General features: G+C 44.2%; 1 protein-coding gene across 3 annotated transcripts in view; it reads right to left on the bottom strand.

Annotated features, from left to right (window-relative positions):
• WDFY3 (WD repeat and FYVE domain containing 3) overlaps nt 1-14,203 on the bottom strand; it is a 1,930,620-nt gene that overhangs the window by 1,548,917 nt on the left and 367,500 nt on the right. The gene's annotated exons all lie outside the window — the stretch shown is intronic.

Here is a 14,203-nt window from a genome sequence, read left to right as displayed (position 1 = left end):
GTGCCCAGTACATAATGAGCATGGACTGCGGCATGACCTTGTACCCAGTTCCGCTGTCCATTGTAAACTCTTGGCATGGCATGTGGTCAAGCCCTGGAGGTGCTGGACACAGAGTAAGGACAAGAGTCCCTTATTGTGTCTAGGTACATCCTGAAGTATGTGCTTTTTTAGCGGCTCAGTTAGAAAATTGCTTAAAAACATCTGCACCTTGTTTTGGGAACACAACAAACTAGTTCATGAATTTGTGTTGCTGTCACAGCCAAGTCATGAGTCACAGACTAATGTGCCAGACAGGCCATCCACGAAACTCGCGCCTACATTTTTATGTGAATAAACACATTTTCCAACTCTCAGGGTTTCATTTAGCACCCCAACCCCCGCAGAGTAAGGGTAACCTTACGTTTCTCATATGGATACTGTCATTTCGCAAGCCACGAAATGGTTGAGGTGTACAAAATGTCTCAGCCAATCAGATTCGGAGTCAAAGTTCAGTTTTGGAAGTCAGTCATAAACCCAACTGTCCAGATAGCCGTACATTTTTTCAACTACTGAAGTGATTTTCACCAAATTAGACAAAGTGGGTGAATTGGACCAAACTAAATAAATCAGGTTGGGTCTTATTTGGCACAGCAGTTTTTGTTTTAGTGCAGAGCAAGCGTTCCTATAATAGTTTGAATGCTGCCAGTTGTGCTTAAATGTTTGTGATAGCTTTATATGACAGACCGCAGGACAACCTGCATAGCAAACTACATACAACCTGGCCAGCAACTGTGTGATAAACAGCATGACAACCGGTAACTGAATATGCATATCAAATGTTTGTAATGTTGTAAGTATCCCAGGGAGTAAAATGCTACACATTTGCAGAGCGCTTCAGCACCTCATCAGAGGTAGAAAGCGCTATATGAATCCAAATATAATACACTTAATATTATACTAGTGGCTTAACAGGGCCTCCATCGGTTTAGTCTTCTGAGTGCTCATGGGTGAAATCCACATAGTGCTTTATTGGTGGACTTAACAACACCTGCAGGGGTTTGTACTCTTATTGCACCTAGGTGGACTCCATATAGCAGAGGCACAGAAAGCAAGATAGAAGTTCGACTATACAAGATGCTTAAAAATCCATCTCTAGGTGTTGCTGGTCGGTTAAAACTAGTTGCTTCTGGAGAACGAAGAGTAGTACATGGTGATTAATTTGGTTATGCTCCTGAAGTGTAACTGACCCTGAAGTGCCTGGGACATCAGTGTTAAGCAGTAGCCACCAAGCTGACCAGTAACCACCAAGAGTCACTGCACCCACAGAAAAGATCTCACCATAAAAACGTCGACTTTCTGTGGGTCCGGAGGAGGCACCTGCGGAAGTCCGTGATGAGACGTAGCGGGGGTGCTCCAGGGACCTAATGAGCAGGCAGTCGGAATGCCCCTCATCCTAACATCCCTTGCGCACGATCAGGTAACATATTATTAGTCAGGACAGGCAGATACTGACACCACGCACACTCTACTGATACAGTAGCCTTGGGGAGCGACGGCGACCTGAGTTAGGCAAGTATATTGGTTCACACCCCAACCCCATCCCTTTTTGTTTTTTCGCCTTGTGAACCCTTACCTTACCCACCCTCACACAAGTCCAGGGTACCTTACACGGACATGGGGAGCCATTGGCACTCGACGTAATAACTGTTCCTGTATGTCATACACCCCTCTAGGGCCCATGAAGAGCAGGTCAGGTGCTCTACTATCTGACTCTTGAAATGTGCTTATTACTGGTGCAAATGTAAAGTACCTGTTACAGAACAAGAAACCCAATAAATAAATAATTTTAAACGAAATAAAAACGTTAACTTCAAAATATTTCCCTTCAGAATTCCTTGTGATTGTAATTGCAAAACCGGTTCTTCCATTTATTGCAACTCTAGTTTATATTAAATTAAGATATGCTAATTATACTTAAACGCTGCCAAGAGATTAAACATCTCAACGGATGTGAGATTCATCATTTTTATTTCTTATACTTTAAAACGCTTATATCATGTCTGCATAGTTTTCTCTTATCTCCATTTAAAACAATAACCTTTAACATCACGAAAGATCTGGTGGAAAGTGAAATGCCAGTGCATGAGAAAGTCTACCAGCAGTGGAAGAATAATGACAACTCAAGTCTCGAGAAACAATATGTAATTATTGTCAGGTACTGGTAGAAAAAATGTAAACATCACAGTAAACTATAAAACATGGCTACAATATATGACAAAGACAAAGCCTTTAACAGCAGGAAAAGAATGCTAACATGGAAATGTAGGAACCAATTCACAAAAGCATTTACATGTACGTGAAGTAGTCCACATGAGTACTTTAAACAGGAGTACACTTCTAGCTCTCAGAAATACCTTTGTGAATTGGCCCCAAAATCTAAAATGGAAATACTGGTATATAAATAACACAAGTAATAAGAAGCGTCCTCTTTCCCATTTAGGGAGTTGGACATTTCGAGGTGAATTCATAAAAGCATTTATAAGTATGTGTGTGAATTAGGGCTCCTGTTTTCAAAATTATATCACAAAATGTATGACAAACTAATACATGCATCCAAATATTTTGGTACAGATGTCCCAAATACTGGCAATTAATTACTTCAACACTCAGACGACTTCTTCTAGTTACAAGTTACATATTCTTAGCAAAATATCAGTATGAATTTACTACAATATCAACATAGCATCGTGAGAAAAAAAGATGAGCAGGGCCAGAATCGCAGTGTAGCGTATTTGAGCCAAAAATATTTTTCAAAACACCATGACGCTAGGGAATGTGTTGCTATTAACCATCAGATGGGCTATGCAGTAAGAAATGCTGCCAAGAGACGAATGCAGGATGTGATGTCGGCGGCCATATTCCCCTCTGGGCTTCTCACTGGAGAAATATTTGCTATGTCGCAATGTTCCCATGGTAGTGCCCGGAATGCAATTTATCTACAGTTTAAACGCGCTTCCAACCACTTTGTTTCCAAAATGAAACGTCTTAATTTCACAGTTAGATTTCTATCTACAAGCATTTTTCTTTCTATTTGTTATTCTCAGGGCACAAGTCCTAAATAAAGAAGTGGGGGGACGATCACAGATGGAAATGACGTCACGACAGGAAGTGACGTCACGGAAGGTAAAAAACCTAGAAGTGGGGGGACGCACAAATACGTGAAGTGACGGCACGGCCGGAAGGGACGTCACGAAAGGTAAAAAAAACTAGAAGTGGGGGGACGCTTGTGCTTGGAGGGGGCTATCTTTTGTGTGAAGGGGGCTTGCGGCCTCGCTGGCGTGTCACATTCCGCCCGTGCAAACCCCAACCAGTTCAAAATTCAGTTAAAAAATAAATAATATTAATTTACAAAACGGCAACGAGTACCTAATATTGCAGAAACATTTCATATATAATTCTACAGAGCTCATCTGAAAGTGACGCAATGACCTACTAAGAATGTCCGTAATCGAGAATAGTCTTACTTAGTAGACAAAGTTTGCAACAGCCCAACTTTTTCCCAGTGCACTCGGGTAAAACTAGATGGCGGAAAAGTGAGAAAAAAAACATGAGCCTTGCAAGGCATACACTGATGTTTAATGCAGTTGCTTTTACCCACTGAGCTAGCTAACCAGACAGTTTACCCCGAAGAGGAGGAGCGCGAGAGAGGCGGGACGAGGCTCGGAATCGCACTCGAGGAGCTTTTGGAGGGGCTGTTTGTGCTTTTGTAACCTGACTCCAGCCATGACGTATCACTGAATGGGCTTGCCGGGGGTGCCTGTGTCGGTAATGGCTCACTTGCTGGAGTGGAGGCGCCCTGCCTGGGGCCTTAATTATACTGTCTTTGGGAACTGTCAGCTCAGCACATGACCTGGAGCCGTAGACAGCGCTAGCGCCAGCTCAGCACAGCTTTTGCACAGGGGGGACGGCGTCCACCCGGTAAGACCCCTTAAAATAAGTGGGGGGACGCCGTCCACCCGCGTGGTACCCCGACTCGAGCCCTGGTTATTCTGTTTGTCCCTTTAAACTTAGCAGCGTAGAGCTGCTGCTTTGCCTCGATACAGGAACACAGTGGCATACAGGGTCGAACTGGCATAGAAAATAGGCCCAAGGCTGCTGCAGCGCGTGCAACTCTAGACTGCTGCCACCGGAAAGGATATTTTGCCCCTGGTGAACCAAAGGAGTGATGCAGCACACACTCATGCTATGCGTGGGTTTGCTCTATTAATAGAAGCCGCGTTATGATAACTAATTCGCTAAACAAACATGATCAGTTGAAGACCAGTCATAGCACAAAAAACATGTCTATCAGAGTGCAGCTGTTTTAGTCTAAAGCAGCGGTTCTTTTCATTTCTGTGGACGCTGAAAGAATCAGTATTGGTAGATAGCGACCACCGTCTAAGCATTTTCTATAGTTTGAACCTCAAAAACAATGCATAAAAATACACAAAGTATACAGTATATGAAATATTTAATTCACAAATATGCAAAAAACGAAATTTTAATGGATATGTTGGAGCTTTTCAAAATGTAGTTTCATTTCTACAAGTATGCAATAACATATCGCTGTTTTTCCCTTCTAATGAATGCTTTCTTGGTCTGCACATTCCTGTGCCTCATTTGAGGCCACCATTCCTCCTACTAGATTCCACTTACTATACTTCTACTGCGCCCACACATCAAGATCAGGATAACAACTTGGGGTCTGATTTAGAGTTCAGTGGTCAGGTTACTTGGTCACAAACGTGACTGATACCCCACTGTCCATTGTATTACAAGTGCCACTGGATATAATGTACTAGTAATCCGGTGGACAGGATATCCGTCACGCTTATGACGAGTAAGCCATCCACAATACTCTAAACCAGGCCCTTAATTTTTAGCTTTCAATTTCTTTCACATTTACAGAGAGTTTTAAAAATGTGATATATATATATATATATATGTTATGTTATGTTAAGCGAGATTTATATAGCGCACTGACACCATACGTTTCCTGTCGCTATATAAACACATATATACACACACACACACACACACTATATTAATTGCTTATTTAATTCTGTAAACAGTCGCAGCCCACCTTAGTAGGATTCCAAGATGTTGCGGACCGCCAGTTAAGAGCTGCTGGTCTAAATTATCCATAAGATAAAAGATGGGTTGTCAGTTGTCATCTAATGACTTTTAGATCAGCAATAAACCTCAAGGAAGAAGGTACATCATTCCACCACCAAGGGTCAATTAATATGCCCCAAAAAATTTACTTTTTGTAGGTGTTGCAATGACCCCCTATTACATTTGGTGACCTTAAGGCTCCCTCACGCACAAACGTTGAGGCCAAATTAGTCTAATGTTGCGGGTTAGTTAGATGTCGAGCAGTGTGCATTTGAATCAGACTCTAAAACATTATTTATGATCTCATAGAGAGCTGAAGGAGGGAGCACAAAATTGGAGAAAGACGTTCACATGTTCCATGATCCATAATAGTCCTGGCAGCTGCGTTTTGGATTTCTGACGTTTTCCCACTAAACCAGCCACGATGACCATGAACAGACTGCCAGCCCTTGTGAACACTTCCACCTACACACACATGTAGCCAGAATTCGAGATCACTAACATACATTCAGAGACACTGCATGGTACCATTGTCTAAATGTATGAATTCTGGAATATAATGTCTAGTCTTTTATTAGGTTGATCCACCTCCCTGGTTATTCCTAGTGTCTTGTCTCCTTTTTGTTACTCGGCTCAGCCGGGTTAAGTGTTCTAAAAATTTGAAAAAAACACAAAGGCCCACCCATCGGCGAACTTTACTCCAGTCTGCAGACTTCTTGCCAGCTGCCAAGACGGCTGGGATTATGCAAATAAAACTCTTCTTGAGCATGCCATATTTGAAACGTAATTTTCACCATGACTTGAGGTTTTAAAATTCCACCTTTCTAGTGGCTGTGATGGCTCACCATTGGCTGAGGTTATGTCATGGACGTGTTTGGCACCTCCCCTTGAGCTAGGTGTCCCTACACTTTCCCCATAGTAAGAACATGCTGAGGTGTCCACTGTCTGCCCTTGGGATCTAGAGGATAACCCAATGTCAGTGGTTCGTATATGACATCTCACAAGCTGTTCCCTGCCCCGCCTATAACCAATGCTGGACATTTCTGGGGAACTGGCAATTGGCGCTACTTGTGTCATCTCCATCAAACAGCACTCTTCAAAAGTTCCCTTTGGCAGTGGTGAAATTAAGTGGCTCTACACCTCACTGCCCTCCAAACTTAGAGTCCCCAGACATTGCAGGAGGAGCCGAGTGACAGACCTGATGAGTCTTACGATAGTTGCTCTAGATTAAACAACAAGAAATTCCCTAAGAGACAGAAATAAACATACATAACTCATAGTGAAATAAATGGTTCCTAGAGATGGAGGTGACATCAAACTCAAATCCCAGAGTTTTTATGTTCCTTCCTAGTAAGAGGGATCTACATATTGGGAGATGGAGTGCAAGATAAGGAGCAGAACGGTGTCGGAGCAGCCCTTCCTGTGGGTCCAGGCCGTCCGCCTCCGAACCCAAGCTGCTCTTCTTCATGTACAATGACTTCTTGGGCGAGAATGCAGTCAATATAGCCTTATAGCCCGCCGTAGAGGGCTATACCGGCTTTTAAAGGCACTCTCCAGCGTTAAAGGCCCCGAGCCGAAGGCGAGGGCCTTTAACAAGGGAAAGGGACATTAATAGCGGTATAGCCCATCTACGAAGGGCTATAAGGCTTTTAGAACATTCTGTCACTAGAGGACAGAATGTTCTAACAAAAAAAAACAAAGCCTTTTGGAAGCGTGAGGGGATTGGAATCCCCTCAGGCTCCCTGAAGCCTTTGTTCACAGCCAGAGCTGTGAACAAAGAAACATTGGAATGTTGGAGCTCCAGGCTTATTCCAGCCATTATAAGCCCAGAGCACTCCATTGTCTTCAATGGAGCTCCCAACATTCCAATGTTCTAATGACCAATAAAACACTGAGCTGCCCTACTTCGTTCTGGGTGAGTCTGGCCATGAGGGTGCGGGGCCGGAAGGCACACGGGGCATTGGTAAACGGCGCTCAGGAATGCAAGGGATGGGTACATAGTGAGGCAAATAGGCGTGGAAGGGAATAATGGGACAGGGTGGCCAGGACCCTGGGATGCAGGTGCATGGAAAGGCTCTAGTTATGTAGCAGCAGGTGTAATGCACAGGTTGGTAGGGCAATGGCTATAAAGGTAGCAAAGGTCAAGAGTGGTCAGCACACAGGCATTTCAGGGTGCGGTTCATAGAGAAGCCCTAAGTATGGCTGCAGCAGGGTGTAATGGGGTAAGGTGGCCTGGAATGACGGTGCAAAGGCCATGGGTGGGCAGCACTTGGGGTGTCAAGCAGTGTTAGCCTAGACATGTAAGTGGTAAAGTGCAGTTGCAGATGTGGCTCAGGGTAGGGTTTAAGTAGGGTGTAAGGGCATAATGTAGACTAAGCTTGGGGGTTAACACGGTGTGAAAATAAAAGGTGGTCACAGCACAGGTATGAAGCAACAGCATCATACGGTGAGTCTAGGATATATGCTCCCAGGGGCTGGAGGAGCAGCATCACAGTGCTGTCGGCATGATGCTGGAGCAGCATGGCTAGGGTGACCAGATGACTTCATATCAGAAGACCAGGGACTGCCGGACATGACAAATGACTCGGACTTGTCACGAAGTCACCATGACCGAGGACCCGCCGAGGGAATCGGCACAAGCAAGCTAAGCCCAGGAGGAACAAGGGTGGAAAGCACAGCTAGCACTCTGCACTTAGATGTGAGTCGCTTCGTGCTCATTGCTTTAAAGTGCCACCACTCATTTCCCTGGAAGGTATGCTCAACAGCATGCTTAGGAAACCTAGAGCCTGAAGCTCAGCCCCTTTACCATCCTGTGCAAAAGTCCAGCACAGGATGGTAAGCGGCTGGGCAGGTTAGATAGGCTCTGGCAAGGAGCCCTCACTTGACTACCCTCTCTGTTGCTGATGCCCCTCCTCATGCCCTGTGTCCTCTCGGGGCCAACCTGGAACATCACACATAACTTAAGAGACCAATCACGACACTTGACTGTAATGTCCCCTCGGGGCCAACCTGGAACATCACACATAACTTAAGAGACCAATCACGACACTTGACTGTAATATCCCCATCACTGAAGAAAATCTGAGTGCTCTGAAATGGGTACTGGGAGATGTAAGTGCCACACACTTAACCTAGAACACAAAAAGCCTGGAATGCTTTGTCTTTCGGGGATGTTCGAAGGAGTGATATAAAGTTTATCTGAAGAGGGAAAAAGTTTGTTGCTGGCTGCAGGAAGGGTGTGCTTTACTCTGGGTTCACCACGAGTGGCTGAGACAGGTCACCTGGGTGTACACAAGCATGAGATAATTATTTTTTTGTGTAGCAAGTCAACGGTCAACTAACTGTTTCCAAACGTCAACTAACTGTGTTTCCAACCGTCCCGTGAGGATGAATCTAAGAAATTGTCTAAGTTTGTGTAGGCAACTGCGAAGGAAGGACAAGCCTTCTTCTCCTGTCTGATATAGTGCTTTTGTTGTGACTCAGAGCAATTGCTAACAGATGACAACAAAATGTCAGATCTGCAATTCTGTTTGCGCTATATCATGGCTGACTAGAAGGCGCTGGCACTGCACCCTGCATCTATGTCCATCCTCCTAGGTGTCGCCTGTATTTACAGGAGCTATACTTCTCTCAAATGCCCTCACAGGGAAAACATAGGTGATGTCCAGCTGTAATCGCAGTATTGGCTTCTCTTTTAGCACGCTGCATTTTTGGCAGGTATTGAAGCGGAGGACTGTGACCGATTCATACAATGTGCTGAAGTGTGGAAGCCGGGATTAAGCCAGGGTCTCCCTCCTTCGACCCTCTCTGCAACCCGCCCTGTTTCAGGTCCCTACCCCATCCTACGAGTATACTGTACGTTTATAGCTTTGTATGGGATGGGGCAGATGTCCTGGAGGAAGCGTAATTGAATCATTTACCTCAATTCCTATGGTTTACCAGACAGTAGGTTTGTAATGAATGGAGACAGGGCTCCCCTTTGAAATTCAAAAGAGGCCTAGTTGGGGAGGGATTGCAGATTACTTGTTCTTCCTTAGCACTACAGATTTGGGAGATGGGAAGAGTGAAAGGAGTGGGTGCAGTTTCTATTGCACAGGTGAGGGTTTTTTAGGCAGTCTTTCTTTTTGTGTGTCTGATTACTGCCGCAAGAAGGCTGAACGACAGTCAGATGAAGGATCTCACACTTGGTTGTGGCAACATTGTGGGTGCTTCAGACAGGAGACAATGAATATGTACGGGTGCTGCACTCCTTTACTCAATGTTATTCAGTGTTAAACGATATATGTGCTGCGCTAGATTAGTGCCTGCACACTGAATTGAACTATATAATGGCCTGGTACAGCAGTAACCAGGACTCTAGCACGCACAAACAAATAAAATTCTCCTATTGTATATTCGATACGTTTTTATATCACTTTTTTAGATATGAGTCATCACAATACATCTTAATTTACATTGATATTGCATGTACAATTAAGTTCACAAATTCATCGCATTTAATGTACAATAAATCAAATATGACAAAATTATATAGTCCTGGTTACTGCTGTACCAGGCCATTATATAGTTCAATTCAGTGTGCAGGCACTAATCTAGCGCAGCACATATATCGTTTAACACTGAATAACATTGAGTAAAGGAGTGCAGCACCCGTACATATTCATTGTTTAACATTTACTGCACCACACGGGCACTAGCACCAAAGTAAAAATGTATTTTGACTCAATCGCTGCAATCACGGACAACAAAGCTAATACCAAAGTTTACACTTCTGATGAAGCTACTCAAATTTACAAGCTAATAAAGGAAACGAAGACTTTTGATACTCAAGGAGGCTCGGTTGCGCAACAGCTAAAACAACTTGAATATTTAACGAGGCGTGAACTGAATCAGCGTTTACATGCGACCACACTGTGGTAAATAAATAAATAATACCCTATTTTTGAATGCTTGAATGAATAACAGATAGCTCAATAAATAAGAGTCAAGATTCGAGGTAGTAGGAGTTGTTGCAGGTTTATTACAGCATAAGGACAGGGTCAGGACAACCTGCATAGGAATAGGACAATAAGGCCCGGCAGCTGCCGGGGCAGGATCTGGGATGAGCTTGGAATGAGCGCGCTCTAACATTTAATAACATAACATTGATATATATACATAGCGCAAACACATAGCATTACATTGCAGTAGGCGTAACAGTGGGTGGAGTAGAAGGCGTGACGCGTAGCAGTCGCGAAAGATAACAGTAAAAGTGGGTGTAACTGGGAGTATACATAGACATGTGATGCAAGACGTAACAGAATATGTCATAAATGGGCGGACACATAGGAGGGGGCTACCTAAGGAGCCGGGACCTCTAACCTAATGGTGCGCGAAAACTAGCAATGACGTATTACTAGGAGAAGCTGGGGGCTACGAACTCTGTGCTAGGAGCAGAGACTAGAGTCTGGAGGGTCGGAGCGACATGTACCTAAACCCTATCTGGTATCTAATGTTTAGGGAACATGTTGATATAAACTAGAAGTCATGAGGGGAAAAGCTAACTTGATTCTAAGACTGGACCATGCATTATTCTACATGTAGTGCGTGAAGAAGAATAAATGACCATTGAATACAGTATTTCTCTAACATGGAGACGAGAAGGCTAGACAATGACGAAAACTATTGATGCAGTTCAGTAGCTTAGGAATGCAGAGGAGGAGGACTGAACTGATAGCAGGAACTATAACATACTTTTGGCAGACTCAGAGGCAGAGCCGGGGTGCACCGGGCACTGCAAGGCAGGAAGTAAGTGAAGGGTCGAGGATACAGGTGGGGGCTGTATCGCTCCTCAGCGAGGCTTTCAGGAGACAGGAGCTGAATCTGTGGTCCGGGCCCTTTTGAGGCCTAGAAACGGGAACTTTATAATGGAATAACGTGCACACTGAGAAACGTGGCAACATTACTTACATAGGCCTAATATTCGTAGTATTCACGAGGACTGGAAACTAACATACCAGAGGTGGACACAACTGTAATTGCGTCTTTAATTAGAAATGGGGAATAACATATGCATATTGATCATGCACACATAACATATGATGGATGGGGCGTAGGGACACAGAACATGGCAAAATTTACTTTTCCACATTCCCTCCTTGTCACTACGTTTCATCAGGAAACATCAATATTCATGATACCGTCTATCATTTCATACAGTACCATTTGCTCGTCTCGAATTGTCTTGGAACGGGATTTAGAACGGGGCTTGGGACGGGGAATACAAGAGGTAGCACACATGCTGCAAATCGCAGGGCCACATTGTATACAGAGGCAGCAGCTAAATATGATCGCTACTGCAATACCTAGAAAGGACAGGACTTTCCATCCCCATGCGGAAATTACATTCCAGAACCAACCGGACCATGTCCAGGTGCCTGGATCTTGATGTAACAGATGGGCAATTTTATGGAGTCTGGTTATAGCTGAATAAACAGACGGCGCGTTATTTGGAATGAAAATGCAACAACTGGATCCGAGAATTCTACAGGCCCCGCCCCTATCGGCCAGTATGACGTCAAGGACGAGACGATTCTGTAAAACGACAAATCTCATAGCAGATTGTTCTTCGGTTAGGTTACCTAGAGCAGAGGCAGTCTCATTTACTACAGCTTCAAGGGTTCTGGTTAGCCTACGTATTAACTTACTATTCTGGACAGGACCTATGAAGAAGAAGAAACCTTTATTGAAATCTGTATACTGTTCTAGAGTAGTTTCAGTTTGATCGACAATTGGGGACTCCCTTCTATGTCTAATGTGTACTAAGAAAGAATTCCTATGATAGTCAGGTGGGGCTAGAAAAACAGGTGGCAGTAGGAAGGCAATGTAACAGGTTCCCTCCCAATCGAGGGGCAGACGGACATATGCAGTTTGACCACAAACAAAATAAGAATGACGTGAAGCTTTAAAAATAGATTTCCTACTGTCACTATACTGGATAACAGTAGTACATTCACTATGACCTATATGTACAGAACCATAACTACGGACACATAATTCGCCTTTGACTGGTAGTACTGAAATAGTAGGTGAGTCTGGAGTAGTATCAGACTGAACATTCAGGACCATGAAATTCGACGAATAATTTCCTAAATTATATACTTCATTTTCTAAATCTAAACCTGTTCTGTGGGAGAAACCTTGCTTGTCTGGAAAACATGTACTGTTAAGAAAAGACATATCTGTTGAGGATGACGTTAACGTGGACCATGCTCCACACGAACCATTGTGTGAGAATGGATAAGGAAAGAGTGGCAGAACTCCCTTCGATGTCTGGAAAGGGGGGAGTCGACCACACACCCAACAATTAGTGGCATTGCTGGTCTGGTGTGAATAATGTAACATACGGATAAATGTGTTATTACGCATGGCAAGGCGGTATGCATATTCGTGAGGAGGCAGATCACTAAACGTGTGCTCTACTGTAGCATTAGTAGACATATTTACATGAGGAACTGGTAAATACAGGAAAAATGCGTAGCTGGTGCAGGAAATCATTATGCTGAGAAATAATATGAAACTCAGAAAAACGATACATTGGAGTGAACTGCGACTGACTCTCTCACTATGGGGGTCTATTTTATACATGTCAGAAACAGTCTAACCGTTTCACCTAGGGGAGGACTTATACAATCAAACTGGCTGACTTATTAGACCTGAGCTTTAACTTATACTCCTGTTGCGGAGTTTTCTCTAACAAGGGAGGGGTTGTAACAAAGTCTGGTGCGGGACAGTCCTTTAAAACAATGTTCTGGCAATCCTTCGAATCCTGGGAAATGTTCTTGGCAATGTCTTTAAAGTCTGGTCTCGGTCCTTTGAAAAGTTTTACATGAGAAAGGTGGATCCACCCCTTCCTGCCTTCTAACTTGACGGCAGTTCGGGTGGTCAAGAGGACTTGACGTGGTTCCTTCCAACGTGGTTCCAGCGGACTTGATCTGTCAAAGTTGCGGACGAGGACCATCGAACCTGGAACGATTTCATGCGGTGCCACCTCGGTATTGTCTGGAAATGCGGCGGCAACCTGTGAACGACATGAGTTGAGGGCAGACATCAAGGAAGCTAGGTAATCTGTCAGCATATTACATGAAACATCGGTAATACTTCGGGGTCTAGGAGTACCCCACATATTAGGGGGGCGGCCGAATACGACCTCATACGGGGACAGACCTGATCTGGAATGTGCGACCATACGCATGTAAAACAGAGCGACTGGCAAAGCTACTAACCAGTCTACACCTTTGTCTTTACAGACTTTTGCTATACGAATTTTCAGAGTCTGATTATGTCTCTCGACTAGTCCAGCTGCTTCTGGATGGCGTACACAATGAAACTTCCACTGGTACCCTAACAACAGGGAAACGTGCTTCATTAATTCGGATGAGAATGGCTGACCGTTATCAGAATATACGACTCTAGGGAGTCCATATCTAGGGAAGAATTCACGAACCAACTGCTTGGCAGTGGTCGCGGCTGTGTAATCTGGGACTGGATAGGCTTCTGTCCATCTGGACAAAGCGCATACTACTACAAGGACATACTTGAAACCTCGACATCGCTCCATTTGAATATAATCCATCTGGAGGACCTCAAAAGGGTGGTCAGGGGGCTGGAAACCACCTTGTTCCACCGGAACACTTTTACCTGGATTAAACTGACAACATATCATACAGGTACGGACTTTCTGCTTGGCTGCAGCTCGTAAATGCTTGTTGAACCAAATGTTCTGGATACTGTCTAACATAGCTTTTTCTCCTAAATGTGCTGGACTATGTGCGGTATTGATAATGACTTGAACCATAGAATCGGGGAGAAACCATGTGGCTCTACCCTTCGTTAACCATCCTTGATCTGTCTGGACCCCTCCTTGTACAGACCATTTCTTGATTTCATCGGGAGTAGCATGTAACTGGATATCTATGACATCTTGAGTAGGGTCCTTAACTGTCATGCATGTAATCAGATCTGGAGTATGTGTCTGATTAACTGGAATGTCTGGAGTCTGTGCTGTAAGCTTGGCTGTGCGGTCTGCTAA

The sequence above is a fragment of the Lissotriton helveticus genome, chromosome 2_1 (assembly GCF_964261635.1).
Source record: "Lissotriton helveticus chromosome 2_1, aLisHel1.1, whole genome shotgun sequence".
Classification (NCBI taxonomy): Eukaryota; Metazoa; Chordata; class Amphibia; order Caudata; family Salamandridae; genus Lissotriton; species Lissotriton helveticus.
This window is presented reverse-complemented; position numbering and strand designations above follow the sequence as displayed.